At 37.4% G+C, this 15,499-nt stretch overlaps 1 protein-coding gene across 1 annotated transcript in view; it reads left to right on the top strand.

Moving 5' to 3' along the window:
• PLXDC2 (plexin domain containing 2) overlaps positions 1 to 15,499 on the top strand; it is a 427,121-nt gene that overhangs the window by 252,558 nt on the left and 159,064 nt on the right. The window lies entirely within an intron of this gene.

Here is a 15,499-nt window from a genome sequence, read left to right as displayed (position 1 = left end):
AAAAAAAAAAAAACAAGAGAAGTCTGAGAAACTATCACAGCTAATAGGAAAGAGGAACGTAAGGAGACATAACAGTGAAATGTAATGTCATATTTTGCATAGAATCCAGGAAGCTAAAATGGACGTTATATAAACATAGAGAAATCTGAACACATTTAGTCAATAATTCAGCTGATAATTATATATTAATATTGTTTTAATAATTTTGACAAAGCTCTACTGATGTGTGATGTTGGTAGTATGGGAGATCAGATGTGGAGTGTATGGGAAGCCTATGCTGTCTGCAACTTTCTGCACATCTAAACCTATTCTAAAATTAAAAGTTTATTTTTAAAAAAGGAAATACAAGTGACTGTTACACATATTAAATGATTTATAATCTTACTCCTAATAAGCGAAATGCAAGTTAAAACTATAGAGATGCTGTTTTCACTTAGGTAATTTTAAAAGATTTTTTAAAAATAAGCAAGTTTTGTATCTTGATATCTTCTTTAAGGTGTGGAGAAAAAGATACTCTCAAGCTTTGTTGATGACAATTTATTATTGTCTACTGAATTGTAAAATATGTAACTAACATTGTGATTTCTACTCCTAAAAATGTATCTTAAAGGTATATTTGTGTGTGAACAATGTGTATAGTGATACCCATTGCTAAAGCCTGAAAAACACTTGAATGCCCATCATTAAGGATGTTCAGGTAGTGGGCAGGTCAAATAAACTATTGAGAACCCACAGAGTAGAATACTATGTGGCCTTTATGAGATACTTAATGAATGCTTAAGTATGTATGCTTATTAAAATAAAAAACACAGGATGCAGATAAATGTTACTGACATATATATGTACATTTATATATGTGTATATATATGTGTATACAGACAGCCGTATTTATACATGCATAAGCTCTCTCTAAAATAATTTGGAAGAAACCTAGATATGCTTCCAAGTGAGCAGAAAAGAAAAATCTCTAGAGAGATACAAGAAGCTATTAATAGTGGTAACCCCCTAAGAGACTTGGCGGATGGCTGGAGATTAGGAATGGGAAAGAGATGTAACTTTCACAATCATTTTTGCATTTCAAATGATTACTATGTGCATATATTACTTTTCAAACAGCATTAATATTTAAAATTCTTTTTGGTAAAAATTGATAGGAGTAATTTCTGTAGTGTATGTATGTGTTTTTATTTAATATTATCTTGTAATAGGCATCTGTCGAAATAAACAATATTTAAGAGTATACATTCTAAAGCTTTGTTTATAATCATTTTTATTTCAAAATGTATTATGCTTTAGAGCTTGAGGTGGTAAAAATTGCTCATGAAATTGTCTATTTTGTTAAGAAAAAGTATTTAAATTGTTTATTAAAGGGCTTATGAGCACCATTCTAAAACAAGGGACCCACAGCTCTAGTTTATTATATTCAAGGTTCCTCTGGATAAAACTGAATTAATATAAAATTGCTGAATGTGGCAGTGAAAGAAGGGCAGAAAAAAGATTTTCATGATTCTTGGTTGAAATTTAACAGTTCCATTAGGAATAGTAGGTATCCCCATTTAATTAACCAGTACGTATTTTTATGTTATGGGTGACTATTTAATTAACAATATAATAGTTACAAACTAAAAACAGATTCCCCAGACTAAGGAGAAACAGGAAAATCTAAGTGTTTTGTACGTGTCATCCTAAGTCTTGCAATTTGGCAGCAAGAAGCACTGGGGCTTCAAGAGTAGACCAGTGCAGAAATGGAGGAGGGTTAGAAATGGATAAGGTCAAGACAGGTGGAGCTCCTATTGCAGCGTGAGCGGACATTTTTAAATTAGGTTGAACAAAGGGATTAGTGGCTTTGGGCTTTAAACGGAGCAGGAGTCAAATTTTAGAAATAGAACTCTTCTGCACCAAAGCGATACTTAAGTTCACTAAAGTCACGATGTCCTGATTGCAGGGACCTTGTCTTTGAGTAAGGCTCCAAAAAGCAGGAGCCAGCCTTACAGCAAGCAGGAAGGTGGCATGAGAAGACACAGTAATACCTCCTTGAAGCCACAGCTGCCCAGTTAAGGCATAGAGCCAGAGGCTAGTGTAGGCTAGAAGGAATAAACTAGTCTCTGGCTTTATACCTTAACTTCCAGGCCGTGAGATTCCTCTAACAGACAGCTATATAGAACAACACACAGCTGTTGGCTGCCCTTAGTAGATAAACTATTGGAGAGAAGGAAAGGTTGGCCTGATAGGACAGTCACAAATTCCTCTCTCTTATATTTGGTCAAGAATGTGTACAGTGAAGGATTTCTGAACCAGCTGCTGAAGGTGCTCATGAAGGCTATGGCAGAGGTTTTAAAAAAAAAAAAAAATTCATTTGAGTTCTGGTTCTGAAAAGGTATCCCTGTCGAGAAAGCTGTACCTTTTTAATATGGTCCCAGTGGCATCTTTCTCTCAGTGTCTTTCTTTCGGAATAAATACCTTGCCTTTTTCATATGTAAATGACACAACCCTGGGGTCAAGGACAAAATCATGCATTTCTTTTTTTCCTCTAGAGGTGCTGGGTTGTTTTGTGGAATGGCTGCTTCTAAGCATTTCTCCAAGCAGCTCAGCACCGTTAGTACCAAGCTCTCATCTGTGGGCTTTTAAGAAAAAGAGAGAGAGAATGAGAGCTGTGAGATTTAGATTTTTTGTTTAAAAAAAAAAATCTTACTTTCATAGACTAAACTGCAACTGTGTTTTTCAACAGTTTCTGTGCAGCAGATGGCTAGCACGGAACTGATAAAATGTTAGAATGCTTTGCAGACTCTGCCTCAGAATTACCTGGAGTGTTTCTCTAAAATGTCCTGCTTACAGGATCACCTCTGGAATTTCCATGAAGGAAGGGCTGAGGGTCAGTAACCTGGTTAGAAGGTGAGGGGAGGGGAGGATGGTCTGCTAACTGATCTTTAAGCCGGAGTTTGCATAGTATGCACATTTTTTTTTGCTGAGATTCTGTTTCATTTTAGTAAAAATGGCAACATTTTCTAATATTTCAAATGTCAAACTATATACAAAATGGATACTTAGAATCAATTGTTATGATTTGATTTGGGGAGACATGGGAAAGTGATGTGGATATGGGGACCAAAAACCCACCTAAATAGCTCTGGGTACCACCACTCCTACACAATTAAGACTTTCTGACACGTGGACCTACGCATGTCATTTTCAACACCTCCCCAAGAGGATTCTCATGGTTAGTGTGCGTGCCTATAGAAACAAAATACACTTTAAGAAACAGAGTGCCTTTATGTAACATCTGGTCAGTGAGGACTGTGTAGTAAAAACGTAGTTATAAAAATCATTCTATTTGTACTGTCAAGAAAGCAATTAGAGGTTTTAGGCATTAATTCCTACAGCTGCCTATAAATGGCAGAAGGAAAAAAGAAGCCACTACTCATCCCTTAATAGAGAATCTAATTACTTTCTTGTAATGGTTTGCTTGACAAGTTAAGATTTAGACTCCAAAGCAGAACATTGTTCTTACAAGGCTCAGTGTCACCTCTGTTTTGTTTCCATCATCCTGAGTTTTTCACTGGGAACACATCCTTGCTATTTTCACTGGTTTGTGGTCTGACTGTATTTAAAGATAGCTAGTACTTACTGACTTTCATTAACTTTTTCCAGATCTGTGCTCTAAACTATATTTACTTACTGTACTCACTGCCCCCCCCCATTATTGTTATTATTATTATTATTATTGAGACAGGGTCTCACCCTGTCTCCCAGGCTGAAGTGCAGTGGGGTGATCATAGCTCACTGTAGCCTGGACCTCCTGGACTCAAGAAATCCTCCCATCTCAGCCACCCATATAGCTGGAATGTTAGGCACCAGCCAGCACACCTAACTACTTAATTTTTTTTTGTAGAGACTGGGTCTCCCTATGTTGTCCAGGCTGGTCTCAACCTCCTTGCTTCAAGCAATCCTCCCACTTCAGCCTCCCAAAGTGCTGGGATTACAGGCAGCAACCATTGTGGCCAGCTTTGTTACATTGTATTTTTAGGAAGTAAGGGCACTCTGCCTGTTCTTTTTGACATTTTCCTAAATGCAAAGCATGAGTTTACAGGCGCCTCTCAGCTTGGTCCAAATGCAGAATTTTGGGTGGCCTCTTCAAATTCACATTATAGTTGCCATTTGGATAAGATCTCAAGACAATGCATAGACGAGAAGGTTTTCTTTTTCATCTCTTCAAGAACAGGATTCAAGGAGACAGCAACTGTTACAATCACCTCATTAAAATCATCCAATCTTGAAGTGAACATTTGTACTATCTCCTTGAAAAATCAAGCCTGTAGCATGCCTAAGCAGTTAACTGCAAAAAAGTGATGTAAGTGCCAATTTGAACAACTGCTGTGCCACTTATACATAGCTTGTATGAAAAGCAATGTCTCTCCAAAGATTAAAGCCTGCCATATAGAATCTTTTGGATCCTGAATCTAAGGCAAAAGAACATAGAAGACATTTCTCCTAAATTTTAAAGGATAAAGAATACATTCATAATTAGTAAGGACTCCCTGTGAGCCCGTAATTCTGGAGAGGCAACAAAAAGAACAACATGTCAAAAAGATACTTTCAAAGGATTTGAATTTTATGACAGACAAATCTATTTTAGGTTGTTAGTTCAAATGCATGGCCTATCTTTCCTATAGGAGTCAAAGCTGCTTTGCTTTGTAGCAAGGCTACGCGGGTCTACACAGGACCCAGAATTTCACCTAAGAACCAGTTATTAAGTTTGTGGATGCCACCCTCACCTCCATACTCTGGCTTGCAGAGGAGGTCTTCATGTGAGCTGTTTAGCTCAAAGATACTGAGGATCTACCTGTAACTCAGAGAATATTTAAGATAATTTATTACTACTAAAAATGGTTGGCTTGCTGAGTAATTTAAAAAATTTGCCAAGTTGTCCATTTCCACAGAGTAAAGCACAATCCATCATTCTCATTCCATTTGCCTTCCACGGAGAATAACTTCCAGCCATTAAGTACTGATGTTGTCCAGGGAGCTATTTCTTGAGCTACAGATGTAAAACCCTGAGTGGTCATAGATCCAATAGGAGCTTCTAACCTTATGTGATTTTTGTTCCTCCATTACATACAGCTTAAATAGTTAGGCTTTAACTTGTTGGCAGCTGGACATGCTATCTCTGATGAAGAGCCACTTGCTAGCAATGAAAAAGCAATTTCTTAACCTAATGAAGTAGATAATTTAAAACCAAGGGTGATATATTTGCAGTTTGTTTTAAAAGAAAAATAAATAGGCTACATTTAGTAGTAGCGTTTCTGTTATGGGACTGTGGTTTTCACAGCCCATATGTATTTCATTAGAATTTTTATTAATGATTGCCCTACCACTTCCAGCATTTTCATGAAGCTTCCCAGCGTTCTAATCAAAGGCACAAAGGGCACATTGGTTTTAGCATTTGGTCACATTGCCATCTTCATGCCTTAACTTGAACGCTGATGAAGTGCATTTTAGCCCAAATAGAATGAAAGAAACGGAAGGGATAAGTTCCTTTGGAACAGGCTCTGTAATCATTATTCCTTTTTTTTTTTTCCTAAAATCGAAATGATCTAAACAGCCATGGGTCAAAGAGTGAACATTCAAATACTTCAGAGCACTAGAGACCTAAGCAGCCTGGAGATGTTTCAAATCTACTTTAACTCTGCTTCTGACAAGTGGTCCCTAATGCGAAGAGTAAAGATATCTCCTAATGCTGCAGTTTCTGTGCCAATGCTTATTTTAAATAGCTGCAATGAAGGAGCTAAATGGTTCCAGTATGTATTAAATTATTTTTAGTGAAGATCCCCAAGGCAAATGAGAATTTGTAGCCTTGCATTTAAGAGGAAAGCAGAATTATGAGTGAATAAGCTATTTTTCTTGGTTGAGAAGAATTACTGGGGTTCAACATTTAGTGAACAGCTGTTACTCTGGGATAACTTGGATTTAGTAATAGTTGTAAAGCTTGTCGTTAGTACTAGAGTCTGCTGTTTACACGGGACACTGCTGGGTACTGCTGAAGAAACAAACCAAAAGGCATGACCTTTGTCCCAAAAAAGGAAGAGATAGATTGTAAACACCAACCATAGGAAACTATTCATAATTTCCACCTGGTAGGCAACAGAGTATGTTGGTTAAAGGGGCAATCTGTGAAATAATACGGCCTTGGTTCAAATCTTGTCTCTGCTATTTACAGCGTTGCGTCTTCTTTTCCTTAGTTGTCTTATCTGAAAATTGGGTATAACAATCACACCTATCTTAAAAATTATTATGAAGGTTAATATTATATTGAAAATGCTTAGAGCAGTCCTCAGCAAATGCTAAACATTTTATATTTGCTAAGGAATATATCTACTCTATGATTTAGGAGTATTAACATTTATATCATTTTTCCTCCAAATTGTATTTGACCTTATCGGGAGCGCATCACTTCTGGGATACTCAGGCACAAGCTGGGCTCACAACTTGTGAGATTCATTCTAGCATCCATCTTCTTTTGACAGAGGATGGTTGAGTCTGTGCTTTGTCAAAATCATAAGTAATACATGTCATGGATCTTCAGAGCTACTCAGTCAAAATAAGGAATGTTAACATTAGTAAAATTTAAATATCTGCTGTTAAATTTTAAAAAATGTATATGTGTGTGTGTGTGTGTGTGTGTGTGTGCGCGTGTGTATGTGTTTAAAAACAATGTAGAGATTTTAGCAAAGGCTTTGCAAGCCCAGACATAAAATCAATTTCCAATGTATGAGTCGTGAGTTTTTACGGAGGACATAACATGTGGCTTGAATCTTGAAGGAAGAGCAGGCTTGTGGTAGGCTGAGAAGTTGGGGAAGAGAATTACAGACAGTAGTAGTAGAAGAACAAGCAAACTGCACACGTGTTTGGAGAATGTTGAGTAGTTCAGTGACTTGTGGTGAGACTTACTAAGAGAAGGCCAGGAAGACAGATGAGTAACATTATGTACAAGTCCTAGGTATTAGGAGAAGGTTGAACTAACTTTATTTACTAACCAGTAGGCTGGGGTCATTGAGGGTTTTTGGGAGAAAATTATTACGGTTTTCTTTCATTTATATCGTGGAAGATAGATGGAAAGCAGGGTCCTGGTCACCATTTTCCTAGTTTGATTAAAAAACAATGGTGTGTAAGTTGGCCCAAGGTGAAAGACTAGGAAGGAGGGGTTTTAAGAGAGATAATAGTGCATCGACAAAACTTACTATATGCTAATTCATTGCAGATCAAAGAGAGCCCAAGAGAGAATAATTAACTGAAATAGAAACATGGAACAAATGGCATTCATACATTTTGTGATGGTCACAACTTTTTTATTTTAACACAGGCTCCATCTTGACTTTGTAAGAGTGATATGGATCTTAGGTTCAAGTCTCATTTTGCAGATTAGAGGGAAAGTCCGTCGTTGCCTTGACTTGGGCACCCTGGCAAACTATAGCCTTGGTTAGTTAGCATTGCCAGGGCACTGCTGAGCGTCAAGGAAGCTGACTCACCACAAATGAAGCTGAACCTTCCCACTGGGTAAACCAGCTGTCCTAAGTGCTGGGTGCACAGAGCCCGCAGACGTTCATGGTGGTTCAGCAGTGGTTCATATCTCTATCTGATGTCATTCTTTGGAGGATGACAGAAGGATGAAATATAAAACAGAAAAATGCCCATGTGTCTTCTCAGATATAAGGTTATTTTTTCAAAGTACAGTTTCCACCAAAATTAACTAACAGCAACTCTTTGTCACGGAATATAAAGCAACATTCTTACAGCAACATCTGAAAATAATAATAGAGGATTAGGAAGCCACAAAATCCAAGCAAGACGTGGCTCTGGTGGTGAGTACCATCAATGAATTAGCTGGAGGGGCAGATATGCAGGGAGATGAGTTGTGTAGTTTTTCTACTCACGTGCCCTGGAGACAATATTGTCCATATATTTAACCTCATTTTTCTAACAGTTGTACGTCTAAATCTTCCTCTAATGCAAAACGTTTTCTACATACTTTCAGTCTTCACCTTCCCCTCTCCCATGTAGCTCGTACAGTTTCCTGACTCACTGTTATTCTAATCTTGCCTTTCCAAACTTTTCTTCACCTAACAGAGTAAGAACCTTTTTAAGAGGGGACCTATCCTTTCCGTTCAGCAGGAATTTCATGAAATTGAGGCTGTTCATTTCTCCTCCTCCTGCACTGAGTTTCAGCCATTTTTAACTACTTCCAGGTTTCCCTAACCCTCTTCCTCTTCGGTCCCTTGTAAATGCTTGAACTTTTCAAATCTTTAAGTCTGGGAGGGCTCCTCCTTCTCAAATTGCTTACCTGGAGTATCCCTGCGGGTCCTAGGGCCTCAGCTTGATGCATTTCTGAACGGAAACCACCCCCAGACTCCAAGACTGAGTTCCGTGTCACCGGACTCCTCTCTGTAGTACCTGATTCTCAAACCTGTTGTAGAACATCTTTCCCTCTGTGCTGCAACTCCCTCCCTTTACCTCCATGCTCTTTGATGGCTTCATTGTTAGCCAAGCACTTAGGCAAATGCCTATCATGGTGAAGACAGCTAAAACATGTTTACCGGATAAATACATGAGTGAATTTTATACATCTAACAACAGCCTTAGACAAATATTGACTAAGTCAGACTTCATTTTACTACCTATTATATCCTAGGGAATTGAACACATGGACAATTTAACAAATGCTTTCTATCGAGAAAAGAAGGAAAGGACCGCAGTGCTTTCAGGTTGTGGTTCTGTAATTTATGAAATATAGCATAGGTAATTGAGGGGCAGTGCTTTTAGCTTTAAATTAAGGCTTAAACTGATCATATGATTTTTACAACTTAAAGTATGTTTTCTTTAAGCCTTATCTAGAGATCTGTTTTTCAAAGTCTGTAACTGACAGGACACTTAATGTTGGGAAATGCATGCTATTGACTTTTCGAACTAAGATTCCACTTTGCTTGAATAAATATTTTTATAAATTCTATACTGTTAGCACCACTTGACCCATAGTAAGTGCTCAGTTAATATTGGTTCAATGGCCACAACTACAAAGGTTTTAGAAATTTAAAAGACATTAAAAATGCTTACAAGGCATTTAAATTTTAGAAATAGATTTTGGACAAAGTCTCATAGAGGTTGATTGTTGACAAGAGGTGAATGTCCCAGTGTTTTTGATGCTTGTAGTCATGACGGAGTAGCAGTCTTTGGTGGCCACTCACTTACCCAGTTCAGGAATGTTTATTGTTCAGTTCAGGAAATAAATAACTTTTTTTTTTTTCCAGAAAAGAGTTTATATGTAAGTTACCAAAAACCCACATGAGAGAAAATAGCTAAAAACAAAAACAACTTATCTTGTGTGTATGTATGTATGTATGTATGCATGTATGTATGCATGTATGCATTTGAGACAAGGTCTCATGTGATTGCCCACGCTAAAGTTTAGTGGTGTGGTCTCAGCTCACGGTAACCTCTGCCTCCTGAGCTCAAGAGATCTTTCCACCACAGCCTCCCAAGTAGCTGGGACCACAGATATGCACGCACCACCATGCCTGGCTCATTTTTTGAATTTTTGGGAGAGATGAAGTTTTACCCTGTTACCCAGCCTGGTCTCGAACTACTGAATTCAAGTGATCCCTGGCCTTGGCTTCCCAAAGTGTTAGGATTACAGGCATGAGCCACCGTGCCTGGCCAACTATCTTTTAAATTCAAGTGAAATTATTTGTAAATAGCAGCTTACTCTCCTTACGTCCCACACTAATTGGAAACAGTATAAATGGTTTTAACGGAAATTTAAAATACATGGAGAAAACCTAGGAACAGAGGAAATAATTTACTAAATAGTTTGCCATTTATTAAACCTTTTGTAGACAAAAGTCTTCATCATTTGTGAGGACGTCATTTGGATTTGTAGCTGAAGTAAGGTAACGTGCTACCATGTACATTGATTGAAAGTAATTTGGATATGACTTAAAATATCTGAGAACATCATCAGCAGCATTAGATTGTTCCAATTGCTTTAGAGTTTTCAGAATTATCGCTTTACCTAAGGCATATCCTAAGACGCAGACACTAGGCAATTCACATAAGGTCACACAGAGATTTTTCACTAACACAAAAACTCATATGGGTTTGATTTTCTGTCCAGGCTTAGACCAGAGGTTCTGTAGCATCTCTCTCTGGAATTGTGCTCTCAAAGTGATTCGTAAAAGAAAATTTATGACTGGAAGTGATAGAGGACTTGGGCTGCGTTACAACTGAGTTTTTTTTCTTTGATTTCTTTATTCTTTTCTTTTGCCTTCATCAAAGTCTGGTAGCATGCATTCTATAGAAAGTTATAGAGACTGTGAGTTCTTTTTATGTGCATTCTAACCTAGAATAGTTCATGGTATAGGGTTTATTTAAAAGGTCAATATGATCTTGGACCTTTTCTCTCTTTTCCTTTCCTTCTCTAAGAAAAGAGTATTGTTGCTGTTGGTGCTGCCACCATTTAGAGCCATCCAATATTGAGATCATTCATGTGGAAGACTTTTGTTCCTCTGGGACTCATGTCATGCTAACGAACTGCAAGAATTTTATAAGACAATGTAAAAACACAGCAGCTAATTTATTCATTGATTCAAGAAACGTTTGCTGAGTATTGATTCCAAATGATAACTAAGTCCTGTAATTATAAGAGAAGATGCAAGCCTACTAGAACTGCACAATTAGAACAGTCTAATAGAAACATAATGTGGTCCACAAATGTACCAGCACAGGTAATTTTAAAAATTTCTGATAGTTGCATAAAACGTAAAAACAAACAGGCATAATTAATTTAAGAATATATTTTATTTAACCAAATATTTTCAAAGTGTCATTTTAACATAAAATCAGTATTTTGAATTATTAATGGTATAAGTTTATTCTTTTTTTAAATTGTGAAATCAGTGTATATTTTATGCTAAAATCATGTGAGTTTAAACTCATTACATTTCGTGTGCTGAAAAATCACATGATAGCTAATCCTACAGTATTAGACAGTGAAGGCCTACAGGCTTGCAATTTCCTAGGTGCAGTAGATTCAGTGAAATTCATGTTTCTAGAGATATTTACAAAGTGGTAAGGAAACGCAAGGCAAAGAACAACCAACTCACTTGGACATAAAGGAAAGTGATCACAAAAGTGTGTTTATAAGGAGCACACACATGAACTATGGAAAAATATGCAACAGTCTATTAGGGGTAAGAAGGGAAAGGAACAGGTATAAGTGGGCATTTTCAAGAATTTAAGTAATTTGGTGATACTATAGTGTTAGGTACCCTGAAGGAGAGTCGGTTAAGGAGTAGTTCGTGGCAAAAACAATGAGAAGGCAAGAAAGCTGAAGATAGGATTACTAAAAATCCTGAGCTCCACTGAGGAGTACAGATGTTTACAGTCTAGTGCTACTGGATTATTGTAGGTAGATGAGTTATGAGGTGTGATTAATGTTTTAGATGGATGATTCCGGTGGTAGCTTCAAGTGGCTNTCCACTGAGGAGTACAGATGTATACAGTCTAGTGCTACTGGATTATTGTAGGTAGATGAGTTATGAGGTGTGATTAATGTTTTAGATGGATGATTCCGGTGGTAGCTTCAAGTGGCTTGGAGCAGGGTGACGATTAAGGCAGAAAATAGGAGGTTACTGCCATGGCCAAAGGCATGTTGCTGAAGATAAGATGACTTATTAAAAATGTTGCAGAGTCAAACGAGTTTGTGTAATGCTGGGTTAAATGCAAATAAATATCTCTTCTAAGATGTTTCAGTTTTTACAATGTTAATGTTCATTGAAATTCCTGAGGGAAGACATGGTATGCAGTTTTTCCCAAATTCATTTGGCCATAAAACTCCTTTTTTTTTTTTTTTTTTTTTTTTTTACTTTTCAAGAGCCATTTTGCAGAATGAGTGTTCCCTGGAATACTTCCGGAATGCTGATTTAGGAAAAGCCTTAGCTGGAATAAAAGGAGGGCACTGTGTGACCTTTCAAAGGTCTTTCCACTCTGTTTCTTGTCCTAATTAGTATCTTGTGCATAACAAATCCCTCTGTGCGTGTTTCAGTTTTTATTAAATGATTTAGGCATTCCCCCACCCCCCGCTTTTTAAATCAGGGCTAGAGAAACTAATTGTGGAATTATTACCTTATGGATAATAAAATCACCCTGAAAGAAAATAAAGTTGTAGGAGAAAATTAGGATAAAAACAGAAGCCCAAAAAAGGGATGAACAGAGAATAGAAGGGAAGGAAAGATGAGGGAAGGGAGAGGAGTGTAGGTGTTGATAAGAAGAAAGGGCAGAAAATTATGAGTCTTTAACCAGCCAGCAGCAAAAGGAGAGAAAATGAAGCCAATTAAAAGGCAAGGGGCAAGGGGAAGAGAAGAAAGAGGACAAGTGCTCAGATTTTAAGGCAGAAAATATTCTTAAAACAAAGAGAGGGGCCAACCACGCCAGACACAGAAACGAATCAAGCAGGAGAAATCATTCAGCCATAAGGACCAAGCTTATATTCTATATGAATTCTTAGTTTGTAAACCTAAATAATTGTTTTGTAGGTCTGATTACTGAGATATATTTTGTTTTAATCTTGAAACTAGAAAATCCAAGCAGATTTGTAGATGCATGTGTTTAGGACAGAAGCCAGGCCAAAAAAAAAAATAAGTGTTAATGGGTGCATATGAAATTATTACAAATATTAGGCAAACAACCTACTCTTTTAAAGGTAGGGTCTATTTGCTTCATACGAGATGAAAAGCAAAATTAATTCCCTTCTTAACGTTACTCTGAATAAAAATTTCAGAAAAAGTTGTGCAGTTTTCCATTTGGCTGTTTTTCAGATCTATCTGGTCATTTTTGTTGGGTACTCAGCAGATTGTTTTCTTGTTGTGCCTTGGGATTCAAGTTCTGATGGGCCCACTGAGTGAGATCAGTGCCTTGAATTGATCTAAGGGCATTTGTCTCCTGTGAAGAAGTAATTTAGAGTTGAGAGCATATTTAACACAGTGGAAGTTAAGAGATGTCTTATTTCACCAAGAAATAGGTCATTTGAATCAGGAGACACTGAGTGTGCTTACAGTAATTACTGGGAGCAGGTGGTCTTCACAGCCAGTGCTGACTTTGATTAAAGAGACCCATAGTCTGAAAATAGCCCATGTTGTGTTGCGTTCTGCAGGGAGAAAAGAAAAAAATTTAATAACCGACTTTGAAGTGAAAACCAATATTCTGTCAACCCTCATTTATTTTCCATGCCAGGTTAGAGATGCTATTACTGTTTTAGCCTTGTTTCTGTAGGAAAATTGAGAGCAGGATCCTTTTCCCATTTCTTGAATGTATTCCTTAAGTTTCCTCCGATTATACCTTTTGGACTTTGTATAAATTGTTTTGATTTTACTTGTAACTTTTCCTTTTCTAATTTTAAAGTTGTAATTGAATAGAAAAACACTGATGAATCAAAAACCAGTAAGATATCAGCAACTTATACCCGACAGCCAAATCTACTTTTGAAAACACTCAGGTAGTTTCTGCCAAAGTCAGTGCAAATTTGCTATTGATGCCTGTGCATCATGTGAAGATATGTTCAGATTTGAGGCAACTCCTTGCTGAAAATATATTATTCTCTTGAAATGGAAATATAGTAAGAGTTAGCGGCTTTACTTTACAAATTATTTAATTTTAATAATAGTAGTCATCTAGAGGCCTGGGAAAGTGGCTCAAGCCTGTAATCCCAGCACATTGGGAGGCCGAGGCAGGTAGATCACGAGGTCAGGAGATCAAGACCATCCTGACAAACAGGGTGAAATCTCGTCTCTACTAAAAATACAAAAAATTAGCCAGGTGTGCTGGCACGTGCCTGTAGTCTTAGCTATTTGGTTGTCTGAGGCAGGAGAATCACTTGAACTCAGGAGGCGGAGGTTGCAGTGAGCCGAGATTGCACCACTGTACTCCAGCCTGGGTGCCAGAGCAAGATTCTGTCTCAAAAAAAAAAAAAAAAGTCACCTAAATGTGACCATCACTTTAAAGTTATATTTATATAGTATTAACTTATTTATATTTATATGGCATTACATTATATTATTTATAGTATTATATATTTGTATTATTTATATTATAAAGTTGTGTGTGGTGAAGAGAGAGACTGACTATATGGCAGATATAGAATATTAGTTTCCTTTCAGTTTTATTTGTGTTTTTCCGGGGAGCAGTGTGGCTGCCGTAACAAATTACCACAAACTGGGAGGCTTAAAAGCACAGAAATTTATGCTCTCACAGTTCTGGGGGCCAGAAGTCCAAAACCAGTGTCCCTGAGCTGAAATCAGAATTGTCAGTGCCACCTTCTCTCTGTAGGCTCTACAGGAAAATGTGTTCGTTGCCTATTCTAGCCGGAAGACCTTGACCTGTGACCGTATCACTCCAATCCTCAAGTCCAGTGTCTTCTCTCTGCTCTGTCTTAACATCACTATCGTGTGTGTGGGTGTGTATATGTATGTATACTATCTCCCATCTCCCAGTACCTCCCTCTTATAAGGATTCATGTGATTGCATTTAGGGCCGACCTGGAGAATCCAGGAGGCTTGGCCCATCTTAAAATTCTAAACCTAATCCCATCTTCAGAAACCTGTTTTCCCGTATAAAGTAACATTCGTGGTTCCAGAGATGAAGATATAAAGATGTTTTTGATGGGAGGGCATGATTAGGGCATTTTTCAGCCTACCATCTTATTCTGTACACATTCTCACTTTCATTCCAGCATAATAGCATCCTGATTTTGTTCAGGATGGCATTGCTGCCATCACATGTAGGCAGTGGCTTATGATGAATCTAAACCAATTATGGGAGTCTATCTCTATATTCCTTGCAGCTCTGCCTGGCCTTGTAATCCAATTCTGACAAATGAGACGTAAGAAAAGAATCGGATTGGGAGTTAGTCCTCAGAAGGGAGCATTGGTAGAAGCACTGAATGCAATAGGCCTGGCTAGCATTGTCCTGGGCCCGATTCTCCACCTTGAAATTAGACGTCATCCTTGTTACCAAGGCAACCATTTTTTTAGATCATGAAGCAAAAAGCTGATAAGCGAAAAAGTGACAAAGCTAAGAATGGGAAAATTGAAATAAGATCATTATTAAGCAGCTGAAATAATACGAACAACTGTCATTTTCAGACTTCTTGATATGAAAATATATAATAATAATAATAAAGTAACGTAAATCCATATTTGTTTAAGCCACTGGTGAGTTCTCTATTACTGTGGCCAAAAGCATTACTAACCAGCACATTCTAAAATATTTGGAAAATACTGAAGAGCGTGAAGAAGAAAAAAATCGCCATTAATTCCAACAACCAGAAATTATCACTGTTAACATTTTGTAGTATATTCTTCCAGCCATACAAAAGAGATCTTCTAGTTCATACTATTTGACAAATTGCTCTTTTAAGGTCTGATTATGTTATGACCATGTAAATATTAATTGGTAA

This window comes from Cebus imitator, unplaced genomic scaffold, assembly GCF_001604975.1.
Source record: "Cebus imitator isolate Cc_AM_T3 unplaced genomic scaffold, Cebus_imitator-1.0 Scaffold61, whole genome shotgun sequence".
Classification (NCBI taxonomy): Eukaryota; Metazoa; Chordata; class Mammalia; order Primates; family Cebidae; genus Cebus; species Cebus imitator.
This window is presented reverse-complemented; position numbering and strand designations above follow the sequence as displayed.